This window comes from Protopterus annectens, chromosome 1.part1 (assembly GCF_019279795.1).
Source record: "Protopterus annectens isolate FY-2018-M chromosome 1.part1, PAN1.0, whole genome shotgun sequence".
NCBI classification, from domain to species: Eukaryota; Metazoa; Chordata; order Ceratodontiformes; family Protopteridae; genus Protopterus; species Protopterus annectens.
In genome coordinates, this window is record NC_056726.1 from 233,755,319 (window position 1) to 233,772,772 (window position 17,454).

The window sequence follows — 17,454 nt, forward strand, 5'->3', positions numbered from 1 at the left end:
AAATACAAATAAACAATGTACATTTAACGTCATATATACAAGCAGCTATAAACATGCACAAAGAAAATACAAAATAATGTTTTAAACAGGTCAATAGAATACATAAGAACTTCCTCTAGCAGCTTATCTGGATCAGTCACTACCAGGAGCTAAATACCTACCTGGCTTTCTATCTACTTCTGAACTAAGTTCATGCAGCACTTACATAATTTTGTCAGGCACACCTCAACATGAATTCTGTCCAGAAATACAATTTGCTTTTGAATACCTTAAAACCAAGGAAGAACTAACTCTAACCACTTTCCTCTACTTAACAGAGTAAAAATGTCATTTTCCCCATTTTTTCTTCACTTTGAATGATGCCTTTCATATTTTCGCAGTCACTAACTCTGAGTAGAGCTGAGTTCAAGATGCCAGTGCCCAAATAAAGTAAAGGATTTTTTTAGGTTGTAAATGCTACAAATGTCTACATACTTGACAAGCCTGATTACTTTCACATTGTAACGGTCTTGCTGAATTTCCACTGAAAACAGTACAATTAACTTTTATAAATTCTACACACAATATCCATTTTACATGATATAAGATTTATAATGACTATTTTTTATTGAACAAAACATTACATTTGCTTTACTATAGTACTACTTCTCCACCACACTAGAATAATGCTGAGTTAGTTATCCTCTTCTTTTGGAACCACTTTTGTATCCATCAACATTGCATTTTAAGTGTGCAGACACTCAGTATTCAAATGATGTCAACTGCTTCAAAAGTTACAATATTCTTCATCTACATTATTTCAAAAAGAAAACATTATCTCCTTCAAGCCCATCTATGCATTATTAATGTTTCTAAGTAATCTGGAAATGTAGCCCTCTGAATATCCTTATACAAGTCTTAGATGGAAAGGTCTGTAAAAGTGGTTTACATTGTAAATAGCAAATTAATTACTTTTTTGATCCACTTTATTCACCTGCACCAGAAGACAGCCAGGGATTATACACATCTCAGTTCAACTGGAATCAACTGCATGCCTTAGTGGAAACACTTTCCAGATAACTATCTGAGGTTTGTCACAATATATAGCCAAGGAGGCTAATCCCTTTAACAACCCAGTCCTACTGTTGAACAGCTTGCCTCCTAATTTACACTTTCTTTCTTCCTCAAAAGTCTAACTATAGCTTTTTCTTCCCACATGACCGAGTCAGTTTTGCTACTTTCATCACATTTTTTCAGCGATTACAGAGGTCAGGGTGAGTATCCATCAGCCCCTTAGAAAACTCAGATTTAGCTGCTCAGTCTCGGGCAGTCAGGTAGGACTCATCTCAGCATTAGTTCTCATAGTTTTCAATGATAATGACAAGTGATAATTGTTCAATTGTGGGAGTATATTTAGAACCACTGCACAACATCTTGCTGCACATGTAATGACTGGGCATTCTTTAGCTATGTCTACAACCTCAAAGGCAATATGCAGAGTTTATTGTTAATGGAACCACACATAATGAGCCAGAAAATACAGCAAACCTACTGGCCAACAAATTTAGCTCCATCTTTACCCCCCAAAAACTTTCCTCGGAAATTACCATCAAATATAAATCTCCCTACTATCACTAGGGGACAGGTCCTTAATGCTCTCTCTAAAGCCAAGACCACTGCATTAATAGGCCCTTTCTATATACCAAGATCCCTTCTAAATGACATGAAAGATCACCTATTAGGCCATCTGGAATTGCTATTTAACTGTAGCCTCCAAACAGGCTTTGTGTCTTATGAATGAAGAACAGCAACTGTCATTCCTATGCAGAAAGGTGGTCTATCTACAGACCTATAAGTCTCACTAGTCTTATATGGAAAGCTATGGAACTGATCAGTAATGACATAGGAAGCCCCAAGACACTGGACCCAACCCAGCTTGGTTTTGTCAAGGACAGGTCATGCCTACTCAACCTGGTGGACGTCTTTGAGAAGGTCACCAAAGCAATGGATGAGGGTAAAACAGTTCATGCTGCCTACCTTCAATTGGCCAAGGCATTGGACACAATACTCCACTCAGGCATTGTTGACAAACTGAAGAGCTTAGGTATAAACCTTTATGCCACCCAGTAGAAAGTCAACAGGACCCAGGAAGTTAGAACTGGGGAGTCCACCTCTACAGAGAGGCCAATCACAAGTGGACCTCCTCAGGGATTAGGCCTGGGACCAGTCCTTTTTTGGCATTTATGTCTCTAAAGTTAAGGCCAATGTCAATTGTCCCTGGCTGACTAAATTTGTAGATGATTGCAAATTAGGAGAAGTCATAAAATCCCCCACTGACACAAATGTTCTCCAGGAAAGGCTGACACAGACAAATAATTGTTATCAAAGCCATGGACTAAAACTAAATCCAAGAAATGCATAATAGTATCCTTTGGGAAGTCATCCACCCTAATAACTATCATAGTGACAACACACCCCTAAGAGATGACCTTGTAGTCAGAGACTTGGGGACATACATAGACAGTAATCTAGCCTTTGATCATCACATGTTTATAGTATTGAGGAAATCATTCCATGTTATGCAACGTATAAACAAAACGTATGGCATATAGGTTCAAGGTGGTCATTGTTCCACTGTATTCAGCATTCATCAGACCTATCATTGAGTACAATACCCACTTTGGTATGTACCTAGCCAGGCACCTCCAACAATTTGAACATCCATAAATGTCCCTCACTAAAAGAATACAGGGCATAAGTAACATGCCTATGCAGACCACCTCCAGGCCCTATCCCTGCATTCTCTCTCCTACAGGTTGTTGAGGGGAGATATATGCCTGGCATACCCCATCTTGATGGACCTTCTGCATATCTGTAAAGCAAACAGCATCAGAATTACCCATTCTAAAGACTTAAACCTTGCCTGTGATATAAATAGGGCCTGCTGGACAGACAGGTGTGTATCACAGAGACTGCCCCTTCTCTGGAACAGGCTCCCCATTTATGTGAAGCAGAGTTCCTCCCTAACCCAATTCAAGTGTAATTTGGTCAATTGGATGGGGAACAGCAGATTCATCCCTGATTTGGCACCTATGTCTCTAATGGACATAGGCAGCCTGTAAATGGTTCATCTCCCAAGCCCCTGCTTACACTTATCAAAGGTACCAGAACTTGTCAGATATTTGGGATGCATAGTTAGGCTTAAAAAGGCACTTGTGGCCATTAGCCTAGTACACACCTGCGAACCTCTGAGCTTTGGTTCTTTTCTTACAGGAAAAAAAAAATAACTTCAGCATTTCAGTCTGCATTTCTTTAAAATACTCATGTGAGGTATGGGCCTGTATTGTACCAAGAGTAACATATCAGGTAATGATATTTTTTCCATGCAACTGTTTTTTCTAGATGTGATTAATGCAGGACCTTCGAACTCCAATACAGTTTTTTTTTGTTTTTTGACAGTAGTGCTTAATAATTTGTTATGACTGTGTGCCCTGGGGTCCTAAGCATAGTAAATTTCAAGTAAATAGATCAGACATCATTTCTAGAAAAACCCGTATCCCTCACAAGTGTGGCTTTAATCCATCTCAAGAATGAGGACTTGTCCTAGATAGTCTGGCAAACTTGTGGAAACCTAGTATCACTTCCATATATAGATAAAATTATTCCAGCTTGGTGGTCAAAACTGAATAAACATCAGCACAGGAAAGGGCCAATTGCCCCCAAGGTCTCTTCTTCCTCACAGTAAGGACTAATGTAGAATTTAAGATTTGAAGTGGTTCTCTGGCTATTCAAAAGAGAAAAAAAGAAAGGGAGAGAATAAGGGAACACCTCGCAGGTTCCTTTCAATAAAAGAAGGCTGGTGCAAAGTTGCCATTTGTATATACTATCATAGGTAGGTAGCATACGACAGCCACAATAAGATTAGAATATTTGGACCAAAATTCAGGATGTACAGTATGATAAGCAAATAGCTACATTTATGCTATCATATTCCTTGATAAAGAAAAGCCATGGCATTTTCCCAGATGCATCATATTTTTATAATATAGCCACACATTATATTATCATATCCTTTGAGAAAGTGAAGAGTTAGCATTCCATGAAAGACATCAGATTTTTATATAGCCATATTTTATAATATCATATCCTTTGACAAAGTAAAGATGTATCACCCCCCCCAAAAAAAAAGATATCAGATTTTTATATGCTGACATGACATTCTAGAGGTATTTTATTACCTCAGTGCTGTTGTCTATGTATAAACCCAACAAGAGTGGCTTATTAGTGAAAAGGAAGGAACAAATATGGGTCACCAAAATCTGGGCAAACACATTTTATATCACATTTTTATTGTGAATTTGGACAAGACATACTGGGTATTGTGGCACTGTCAAACTCTTGAATGGTCCCTCATCGACACTCATTATTTCTTTGGCTTGGCATAGATCCAGGAAGAGATTTACAATATCAAGGGTGCCTCTACAAAACTCTAGATGGACTTTTATCAACCCACATTGGTTTTGCCCTGATTTTCCTGTATCTGTAAATCTAGAAGCAGTATTCAGAGCTGTCAGATTTGCACACTGATTAGGCAATATCTGCAATCCCTCCCTTATTCACCTTAACAAGTTTATACTGCCACTATCCTTGTCTAGTAATGATTTCTCCTCAGCCACATCCTAATTGGAGTAAAACTCATGAAAATCTTAAATACTGCTCACTTCATAAAATATGACATCATCCAACCTAGTTATATATAAGCTAAGGGAATCTGAGGACCATCTCACTGTATACAAGGCTAACAGTATACTATGCTTATATCCACAGGTCAAATTTTACTTCTGAAATAGTGGACAATGTAACTGTAATTCTTCATAATGATTACAACTGTCCTTTGCTATACTCGTTCAGTAATATACTACCAAACAAGCTGATGGAACTTGAAGTAACAAGGATGTTTCTACAAAAGTTTCGATGCCCAGTCCAGTCTCCTTACCTGCTGTTGATAACTACGTTTATGAAAAGATCCCGTCCAAGTCAGTGAATCATGCATCGCTGCTTTAAATACCCAATTAATAAGAATGAAGAAAGGTAGAAAAAAACTCCAAAATTTAAACGACAAAACCCAACAACCACCAGAGCTGGAACCAGTTGCAAAGAACTAAATAATTAAATATGAACTAGTACTTTAGCGCTTTCTTTCTTTCTTTTACTTTTAGAACTTCATCAGAATAAATCCACATAGAACATACATTCAATTTAAAAATATTTGAAAATGACATCATCAATTGATCAACCAATCATTTCAAAGTTGTAAATCTATTAACACTAAAACAATCACAAACACAATAAAATCAATCATAAACCAATACAAAAAAATAGAAATATATAATATAACATAATAAAAATATAAATCAAACTATCAAATGCATTTATAGTTTAACAAGCTCTTAAATGAAATAGTTTCATTAAGACCTGGACTAATGTCAGCATGTAAAAATATCTGCCATTTAAGTTCAAGAAACTCAGTATAAAAACAAGAAAAATTTGAAAAGACTCCTATGTAATAGAGATGGCACCAGCACACAAAATATACATTCAGACAGAAGGGGCACATTTAAATGTAGTAGATGCAAAGCCTGCCCTTACATTGACAGTTCAAATGTCTTTGTCTCCACTTATGGAAATAAACAATATCACTTCAATGTATATGCTGATTGCACCACAGCACATCTAGTGTAATTTGCCACTTGCCATCAATGCAATGCTTTTTACATAGGCAAGACAGATCAGAGGCTTAAAGATCGTATACTATGGCACTTAAGAGATATACGAAAAAAGGAACCAAACAATGCACTAGCAGTGCATATAACACAATATCCGACTCATTCCTTCCTTTTTAAAGCAATTGAAACTGTTATCCAGACCAATAGAGGAGGAGATGTCCATAATCGAACTGAACTATGTGAAATATCTTGGATAATTAATATGAGAGCAAATCGTCCCCCTGGACTAAACACTATAGTTCTATTGAAACCCATATTTAAAACTAGAAGGAATACTATTACAACTCAAAACCACTAGACTTATAATTTATTTACATTTTTATTCCTTTTAGCTGACAATTATGACATAATAACTATGTATATATTTCAGTTTTGTTAGGTTCATCATATACAAAATAAGTTTAATAAGTATAATAATATTCATCTATTAAGTATTTATTAATTCTGATATGGAAAGTACTTTAGATCTGAATATTGCTTTCCACTAAGGATGTGTGCATGTTATTGCTTCAAAATAGTGATAGTTTTGCAACAGGTATATTTGGACCTTGTTTTCTATCAAGGCAGTGAATAGGGATGTCATTTCATATATTTATATATCTAGAGATTATTTAGTGAATAATGGACTCTCTATTTATATAGTAAAATTATATAAAATTGTAATGTGCAGTTATGCATTTCTGTGCTGACGGAAGCAGAGTTGACAGAGTGACCATGCTTTTGGCTGTGTCAATAATATTTTAATAGTTTGGTAGTTATAGATAAGAATTATTTTGTATATCTGGAAAAGCAGATAACTGTTAAAGAAGATCATATATAAAAATTCCAGAAAGTTGACCTGCTAGTTAATGTTAATCATAGTAAGTTCATATATGACAAAAGTGGAACCTGTGTGTTGAGAGACAGCCTTACAAGACTATCTGCAAATATATAGACCTGAGTATATTTTTCTGTATTATTCTGTATTATAGAGCTAAATTGTTGCTTAGATATCTGTTGTCTTACTGTTCTGCAAATATACAGAGATCAGTATATATTTTTTTGGTTTTATAATTTGCACTCTGATTCCTAACATCTCTGTTGAAACTTTTCCCCACCCCCCTCCCTGTTCTTGGTTGTAGTTTTAAATTTGGTGGCTGTTGCAGTGCTCATCCCACTATAGATTTGAGCTAGGACACTCCCCCAGTCCCATCTCTTTACCGCATTCTACCTGATAAACTCTTTCTGCACTTGCTTTTAGTCCTTTTTAATTTAATGACATTTTTTCAATCTGTGTGTGGACTAATATTGCTACATACTCAAGTGTGCCAGATTGCATTGCATGTGAATTGTTTTTACTACTGTTTTTGCTACTTTTCTGAAAAAAAAAATGTAAGCCTGTTTCCTACCTTTCCTGAAATTAGTGTTCCAGATACAGATTTGCTGTATCCAGGACTATTTGTAAGCTTCTGAGCCCCCAAGCCTTTCTGTGTTGGAGGGAAGCCTTCTAGCTTATCAGTGGGAGTGGTAAGCACTAGGTAACCTGTCTACCACACGAGGAGTGGTTCTGGCCCAGAATTTGTAGTTATTGGCCGTTTGGGTGGTCTTCCATCTCTCTCAACTTTCTGATTTGAAGGCTTGCATTTGCACTTGTTTCTGCCCTGTAACTCCTGGGCCCATCTCAATTGCTCACTCAAAAAAAAAAATGTATCTGCTTTTACTGTATTTGTGTTTCTTCCTACTTTATTTTGCTTTTGCATCATCTTAAAAGTACTCGGTTGTATTTATTACTGCTTGGTGTAACTCATTCTAAGCCTTTTAGTTTAAGCACTTGGGCTTCAGACCAGTTGTTTTACATTAGGAAGGTTTGTGGTCTGCACTGTAGTGGCAAGACAGGTAGCTTACATCCTTCTAAGTTGGGAATTGCTGATTGAGGGCTCAGTGTCTGTTATTCTAAAAGTGTATTAATTCTGTTTTAAGCACTTGGGCTTCAGGCCAGTTATTTTACATTAAAAGGGTTCGTGATCTGCACTCTTGTGGGAGGAGAGGCTGGACTCTGCCCATCTAGCTGGGAATTTCTGGTTAAAGGCTTATAGTGCCTGCATATTTAAACTGCTTCTTACTGACACTGGTACACCTTGTTTGCTGTAGCATAGACTAGATCCAGGCCTGCTGAATATAGCTTTGTTTGTATAACTTGAGCACTAATCCAGGCATTCTTTAAAGTATTTAATTGTATTTATTACTGCTTGGTAGTAACTTGATTAAAGTGCAGCTATCATTCTAAGTCTTTTGGACTAAGCACTTGGGCTTCAGACCAGTTGTTTTACATTAGGAAGGTTTGTGGCCTGCACTGTGGTGGCAGGACAGGTAGCTTACATTCTTCTAAGTTGGGAACTGCTGATTGAGGGCTCAGTGTCTGTTATTCTAAAAGTGTATTAATTCTGGTTTAAGCACTTGGGCTTCAGGCCAGTTATTTTACATTAAAAGGGTTTGTGGTCTGCACTCTTGTGGGAGGAGAGTCTGGATTCTGCCCTTCTGAGCTGGGAATTTCAGGTTAAAGGCTTATAGTGCCTGCATATTTGGACTGCTTCTTATACGGTTATATTGGTTAGTTTTTAGTATAAATATTAAGCATTGCTACCAAAAGATACCGATCTGAAGAAGGCTAAATAGCCAAAAGCGCTTATAATTTTATCATTATGGAATTTTAATGCTGTTTTTACTTTTTTCCATTAAATTTGCTTGCTGTTTGATATAGGACTTTATCGTGGTGGATTTTTGCTGTGATGGAATACCAGAGGTTATTTCTAAGAAACTCAAGATGGTTATTAAATTAATTAATACGTACTTTGGGATCTACTTTTTGAACTACAAAAAAATAAAATTTATGAGATTGGGAACAGCTCAAACTATGTCTAGCAAGAGCATTATTGGTGTCCTTATTTGTAATAGCTGTTATACATTCACTTATATGACAACTACGTTTTGTTGTAGTTTTGCCAATGTAAAAACAATGGCAGCTACAGCAAGATGCTAAATATACTAACCCTGAACTCTTACAGCTGAACTACCTTGTAGACACCAAATTAAAATCAATATGTTGAAATAAACACTGACTACCAGGGTAAATGAACATACAAAATTTACAACTATTACAAGGAAAATTATCAAAATGTCCTATACCCATCCTACTATCTGTATCCTTAACATGTTCCAATAAATTTCTCCATAATAATATCCTTGACCAAATTCCCTTCAACACTCATTGGAACAAGAAAAGCTAGTATTTTTTCAGATGTTCTGCTCCCTTACTTAACTGTTTTAGGAGTCAAGTTATTTGACTTAGTCATATCATTAGTGAAAGAGAATCTTTTTAAAAGAAATTGATTTACTTATTAAGGTGCTCCTTGAGAGGGGCTATCCTTACGAAAGGTTAAGAGAGATTTCTGATGAAGTTATTGGGCTAAGAGATGAGAGGTTTCAACCTATCCTTACTTCTGGGTTTTTTCCTAAAGTTAAGGATGGGAGTAGAATATCTGAAAAAAAAACATGCAGACAGCCTTGACTTCCTAGTAATTCATACTGAACAGATACAAGTATATTACACTAGATAGTGCAGTGCCATCAGATATAATGATCTGCATAGTCAAGCAGGCAGGTTCCTATTACCTGATCAAACATTTAGGTTAGAGAATACCTAAACATCGTTCTGGTAATAGCGAAAGCAAATAATTTGCGAACGGCCAATTTAATGCAGGGAAAACATTCCCTTGGCCATTATGCAGATTTTGCCCGTTTCCCCACTGTAGAGTGATCTTGGAGTTGGTATATTTACTTAGGGAGTGTGGGAGGCACAGCCCCCCACAACAGGGTGTGTGGGGGTGAAGCCCCCCACTTCGTTTTAGTTTATTTATTTATTTATTTTGCGGCCGAGGGAATTCATTTCCTACATTAAAATTGGCCGTTCGCTGTTTTAATTTTTCGATATTACCAGATCGACATTTAGGTATTTGCTAACCTAAATGTTCGATCAGGTATATAGACGCAAGCAGGCAATGTTGTGCATAATCACAGGGTCAATGGTACACATCTTCACAGCAGCAATGATATACACACCGATGCAGTTCAGAGTGTAAAGTCACAAGAGTAGAATGCAGCATGCAGTGATGCAGGACCACAAAGCCCAATCATTAATTAATTAGTACACATTGGAAAACACAATGGTGACGTGGTTACATCTACAGATAAGGTATCAGAATTTCTTTTGTCATACATGATAGCTGTTGTGTAAATGTAAAATGGTCTTCCCTATTCCATTTTGCATTAAGTTTTCATTTTGCTTATAGTTGCTACGTGCGATTATGAAAAATATGGCATACATGAATAACTAATTGTTCATCCCAAATGCGCAGCTATAATTGCTTTGTATTATCACAAAATTCTTGACATGTAAAAGTATGAGCTAAAGTAAAACCCAGTGCATTAAGTTTAGATACCATTGGAATGTTGCAGTCTAGTATAAATCACAATACATCCAGACTATAAGAGCCTAATAATTTAATGTATAGCTAGGAGGATTTTTCTGTTCTTCCAGCATGATTGCAAGTGTCAAAGGTGAATGTTGCTTTTCTTAATTAAATGTGCAATAAATTGTAATTTTCCAGAAAATTAAAAAAAGAGTTTCACTAGAGGTCCAGTTACAACCAGACTTGCAGCCCACTGGTCGCTTAACCGAAGAAAAGGCACGTTGAGCCAAGCAAGCCAGTAAAGTAACTGCTTTAATAGGCAGTGAGGTAAATGGCTTATACTATCCTGCTGGAGTCCAATTTCTGTTGAATAGCTTTAAGTCTGAGTTGTCTGACAGAATAAGTAAACAGAAAAAGGAAAATATTTTGAGTTGTTTTTAATACAGTTTAAAGAAAGTTATTAGAATTATCAGTTTTATCATTACAGTTTTTTGAAAAATATGCTCCAGAAAGGATGGCTAAGGGACAAGGGAAAAAAAGTTCCATTACTATTTCAAATCCACTATGCCTACTGTATCAAAAATTCCTGAACCAGAGGGACTAATGTTCAAAACCAGCAGAGTGGTTGTACCAAACTGACCATCATTGTTGACTTCATACACCTATGGACTTCGCCCACCCATAAAAGCCATATAACTAATCATTTTACTGACTTTTGCTTACACACACATTACTTCTCCATGCCCTTCTGCAATCACCTCCAATGTGTAATTGCAAAGAAAGTAAAACAAGTAATGGCATGAGTAATGTATTTCTACTTGCTACTGTCATTGACAGCTATCCAAAACCCCAACCACAGCCTCAGCTCTGATACCTGTAATAAATAAATAGTTGAAAAAATAACTCTTACCACTGCCCATATACATGATGTCCTGCCAGTATTTATGAAACTACCAGTAATGACAAAAAAAAAAAAACATTTCAGAAGATCAGGAACATTTCCACCTTTCAACATCCCAGGTAAGCACTGATACAAGAAGATCCAGGCAACCAATCTCTGGCATATTAGTTACCCACTTTATCCTACTCCAGGTCATACTGAGACCTTGATTAGGATAAAGTGTATATCTATAGAATTAAATAATGAGTGATTTTTATTTTTTATTTACTTTTTTTAGTTTACTGCGGTGGTGGTGCTGTGGTAGCGTTGTCGCCTCACAGTTAGACATTGCCCATTCGATTCTCAGTTTGTGCGTCTTCTATGTGGCGACATGCATGAATGGGCGTTCCTTCGTTGAAGGTTGTGCGTTAGGCCTGGCATGCCAGCACGTAAAAATCTACTGTCAATCATTAGCGGACCGGAGTTCCGCTGTGGCGACCCCTAACCAGGAAAAGCTGAAAGACACAACAACAGCAACAACATTTACTTTTTTTTTTTTGCTTTCAGGCAATAGCAGCTATTGTTGGGCTGTCACATAATGATGGATTATGTGGACCCCTCCCCCATTGTCTCAGGTTTCTCTGGAACCAAACACTGCTTACAGCTATGTAACTGTGATCAAAGGACTCACTCACTTTAATGCAAAGTCTGCATTTGTTTCCACCAGTTGCAACAATTTTATGATGTCAGAGCACCTGAGAAGGCTGATTGTGATCAATGAAAAATGAATAAATAAATAAATAATGGGAACAGTAATGAAGTTAACCTCTTTTATGTCAGACACATGTATGTATATATTATGCACACGCACACACACACACACACACACACACACACACACACACACACACACACACACACACACACACAGACACACAAACACGTTTTCTCTCTCTGTTTCTCAGTGAGAATCCAGTTCAATGGTCAGTTGTGTACATGCACAACCAGCCTTCTTTCCCTGAAAACGATAGCCACTTCACATATACAATACTGTAGCCATTATTGCCTTTCACTTTCTGAGATTCAAAGGTGTGTACCAGGCTAATGGCCCTGCAGCCTTTACAAGCCTAGCCCATAGGATTACCCTGGTATCGTGCCACCCAACCTTAGTTCCTAGCGCCTCTGCCGAGTAGAGCCACTGGAGTGATCCCCGGGGTAAATTTTCTATTTACCATCCACTCATCAAGATTTCACTTGAAGAGGGCCAGTGAGGTGCTCGGCTTGACATGTATGGGAAGTCTATTCCATAGCATGGGCAGTCTCTGGGTTATGAACCTGTCCCTCCAGCATGTTCTGTTGATTGTGGTAATGAGGTTGAGGTCTCTGGAGCATGTGGTGCAGAGGGATTGGGATTTCTTTAGCTGTAGCATTTCTAACAGAGCTGGGTCAGACATGGCTTTGTAAGTCAAGCTGAGATCGTCTCTAAGTAGGCGATATGAGACTGAGAATAGTTGGAGTTTTTTTATTCTGTCCATACAGGACAAGTGTTTAAGGCCTAGGATCCTCATTGTGAGGTACTTTTGTGGCCTTTCCAGTTGTTGCAGGTGTCTAGTGAGGTACATGCCAAATGGGGCATTGTACTCAATTATTGGCCTAATGAGGGAAGAGTAGAGGGAGACAATGGCCTCTTTCTTCCTAGATGCAAAACCCTTAGTAATGAGATGTGCCACATAGAAGGACTTTCTGACCACAGTGGCAATGTGGTGGTCAAAAGAGAGGTTGCTGTCAACCTGTGTTCCAAGATCTCTTATAACACCATCTGTGTTCAGTGGACTACCATCAATGTGGTAATTCAAGGGAACTGTGTTTTTCCTAAAGGGGATGAAGACACATTTTTTGGCATTGAGCTTAAGGCCATGGTTCTGACACTAGTCGGTGGTCTCATTCAGGCCTTTCTGTAGGATGTCAACATCACTTGGGGAATTAATAATAGCCCCCAACTTACAATCATCTGCGAACATTGTCAGCCAGAGTCCCTTTGTGTTGGCCTGGACTTCTGAGAAGTAAATCCCAAACAGCAGTGGACCCAGGACCAAACCCTGTGTGACTCCACTCGTGACTGGTCGGCAGTCTGACTTGGAGTAAGCTACTTTCAAACTCTGGGTTCTATCTGTGAGCCAGTTTGCAACTCAGCTAGTGATATAGGGGTTGGTGCCTAGCTTAGTAATTTTTTCTATGATTCCTGAGTGGGGAATGGTATCAAAGGCCTTAGCCAGATCAAGGTAGGTTGTATGAACCACCTTATCTTCATCCACAGCTCTGGTGACTGACTCAAAGAAGTTGACCAAGTTGAGCAGGCATAATCTACCCTTCACAAAACCAAACTGTGTAGGATCCAGAGTTTGTAGATTCCCTATATCCTTGTTTATTAGGTCCATGATGATGCATTCCATAGCTTTGCATATCAGACTCATCAGGCTAATGGGGCGATAGTTCCCAGGGTCTGTAGTCGCTCTTCCTTTGTAGAGAGGGATGACTGTAGCAGTGTGCCATTTGGTAGGGACAAAGCCTGAGGTGCGGCTGTGATTGTAAAGGGCACATAGGTGAGGTGCCAGTTCACTCTGTAGTTCATGTAGAACACAGTCAGGGATACTGTCAGGTCCCTTAGAAGCTGTATTCTTGGCCTTGGACAGTGCTGTTTTAACCTGTGCAGCAGTAATACTGGGTGCCTGGCAATCTACTGGCATTGTGATTGGTCCTTGGGGGGGGGGGGGGTAAAGATAGCACTGAATCTGTCGGCCTGTATATTTGCAATATCTGTTGGCTCAGTATAGGAGGTACCATTAGTTCAGAGCAAATCTGGGTATTGCCATGGAGATTCTTTACATAATTATAGAAGGCCATGTGATTGTCTTTACTATCTTCTGTAATTCTGTTTTCATAGCTAGCTTTAGAGGATTTGATGAGGGATCTCAACCTTTTTTGAGGCTGATAGGAGAGTTTTTCCAGTCTTGGGACTTCATCTTATTCCACATCAGTTTTCTCCTTCTGCTGTAGAGTTCATTTATGGCACGGGACCATCAGATTGGCTTCCGTTTTTTTTTGAGGAGAGCATCTTAGATTTTATTTGGTATGGTGAGATCCATGCATTTGTGTACATGTTTGTACAGTGCATTGGTGTATGATTTGGCAGTCATGCAACTATTCTCTATTTACATGGGTGCTGTGAAGTTAGCCACCTCTTTTTTTTAAGAGCCCAAAGTTAGCTTTGGAGAAGTTTTTTATGGTGGTTACCTTTGCTGGGGGGTGGGAGGGATGTGGATTTCTAAGGAGATTAGCTTGTGATCGGATCTAACCAGGGAGGAGTTGACTATTGATGTAGAGCAATGGTCGCCCATGTTAGTAATGACCAGGTCAAGGATGTTGCTACCTCTAGTGGAGGTAAGAACGAGCTGGTCCAGGGCACTGGAATTAACGAATCCCAGAAAATGTTGTGCAAGTGTTTTGGTACATTAGTAGTTTTTCCAGTTAAGGGAGGGGTAGTTGAAGTCACCCAGTATGAGAGTGTTAGGTTGGACCCTAATATTCTCCAGGGAGATTAGGAATGTGGAGTGTGAATTCTGGGACATGGTTGGGGACCAATTGCAGGCTATGACCTGAATCGCTGTCATACCCAATGTTAGCTGCACCTGAAGTATCTCACATGCGTTATGTTGGGCTACCAGTCTGGAGGTATGCGCATCCTTTATGAATATGGAAACACCACAGACTTTGGAGCTTTGGTCCAAGTTCTGGGGCCAAAAGGTGTGGAATGAGTTGTAGCCTGGCAGTGCAGAGGTTCTTTCTGCTGCCTTGAGCCAGGTCTCTGTTACAGCACAAATGTCAATGTTTTCCATTTAAAGGAGTACTTCGAGTGAGTGCATTTTGAGATTTAGAATTCTTCACAAACAAGCAACGGATAAGAAAGGTAAAAGATTAATCACCATAATATATTCCAACTCACTGCTGTCTTACACATGTGGTGGACTTATCCACATACAACAAGATATAGCACTGTCTTTTGCTCATGCCTTTCAAATATATCTCATTATGAGAAGTATAGCTTATTTTGAGTATTAGAAATTCCATGTTCCGTACTGTATCACATTAAAAGAGTCTATTGCACAATCGCTGTTATTTTTTAACAAATATCCATGACCAATAACATTGAATCATATTACTTTATCAATTGCACATTTTAGAAGCATGAATTAACAGATTTATCTATGCTCTGAGCTTCCTAGTTAAAGTTGTTATTAAGTATTATCAGACACTATGTCAATCACTCAATGTGTAGTTGGGCACAAAGATAATCTAAAGGTGCTCTCTGATAAGGTCAGGCAGCTAAAAGTCTCAGACTATGATGGGGAGCCACAAATGAACAACACTGAGATCTATTAAAATTGGAAGAACAAATTGACCATCTAACAGCTAAGGTGCATGACTTGGGCAACCAGACTGATAGGTGCACTTTACATTTTTGGGCCTCCCCTGAGAAAGTGAAAAGGTCTGCACTCTGTGGCAACTGTAGCTCATAACATAACATTTTTTGGCAGGTCTGCTGAGGAGATAATAGAAAAGCCATATCAGATTAATATTCTTTACATAAAAAGCTAGAACACTCCAAGGTATTTTATTGCTAAGGTCTTGAATATTAGTGAAAAAAGAAATGCGTTGAAATGTTTATCTGCGAAATGGCTGGTAATTATAAAAATCAAGGCAAAGGTTACCCTTGACTATTCTTATGGCTTATACAATAAGCTTCAGTGTAGTTAGGCAATGGACATACTTTCTTTTTTTTTTTAATAATTCATAGGAGGTGACATCATTTTTGGAAAGTCCAAAAACTTGTAGGTGAGCTTGGGGGCAGGGATGAGCAACTGTCCACGTTACAGAAATACACAGTCAGTGGCACCCTGTGGATGGATGAAAACTGAAAGAGAGGAAAAAGCCAGTAATGAAACGTGGACGATAGATAGCAGTTGCTAGAGTGCTGAAGGAGAGTAACATACCGAATGATGCTAAAGACTCCAATGAGAGCTTGAAATTTTACATTTTTAGTGACTAGTGTCAAAACCATTTGAATCTAATGAAAAGATTTGAAGACTTTAATAAGGAGTTTGTTTATTACTTTTGTTAACCAGGCATGTGCAATGGCCCAAGGTCCATTTTCAGGTGCAAACTAGCTGACCAACAGAAACAGTAAAGGTCACAGTGAGGTTTACAGGAGAAACAATAAAGCTTACATAGAGTTACCGTGACACAGCAAATTGGAGGAACACCAAAGCTTGCACTGAATTTTATAGTGTTACGACAAACAAGTTTTGACAAACAACAAAGCTTACTTTGAGTTTTATAGCATTACAGCAAACAATATATATCAAGACTCACAGTCAGTTCAGTTAATAACATGGTTAACAGCTAGAAAAATACAGTACAATAAACCATTAATTTCAAATAGTTAACAAAATAATACCCAAAATTTGTACTTCTCAGAAACCAAAATACAATAAAGTATCCTGCAGTGATTCAAATCATTTCTGGGCTTCTTAATATGTGTCTAGTGTAACATATGACACAGTATCACCATTCATTTATAATAAAATGAATTTAAAAATAGTAGTGGCATCACAGCTGACAATCACTGTATGCAACTTACTTGGCATGAGTATTAAAATGGTTTCCATGATGTCTACCAATATTCCCTCTGTAAGTACAGATGGTGAAATTAAAACAACTACAGTCCATAGTTGATAAAGTCTTCAAGGTTAGATATTACCTAGTTACTAGATTCAATATCAGTACAATATTTGCCCTGTGTGTGTACTATATACATTATGTGTGCTATATACAATATTTGCACTAAGCAGAAATTCATTGCATAAGAGATCATATGAACTGATAAGGGTTACATTTAAAGACAGCATGTGCTAAAAATATGTGTATTATATTAACCTGGAATGTTAAAGCATTTACAGTTCAATATGCTTAAGAAGTGTTTAGATGTTTCTGAAAATAGTTCATTTTATTTGAATTTTGGAGTTTTTCAGGTATTAGGAGTTATTTTATAATAGACTATTTTATAAATTGCTGCCAATGTATACTAGGATCTCTGCAAAGTTATGGCCTTGGGGTATTTTTAATTTCTTAAGTTATATGAGGTGTTTATGACTAATATAATATTCTTTAAAGGGAAAGAGTAATTTTTATTTAGTGATATGTATGTTAGTATGTCAAGAAGAGAAAGTGTACCACCCATAACTATTATTAGCTACCCACAAAACCCACAGTTGTAGGGGGGGACAGACTCCACCCTGCCTCT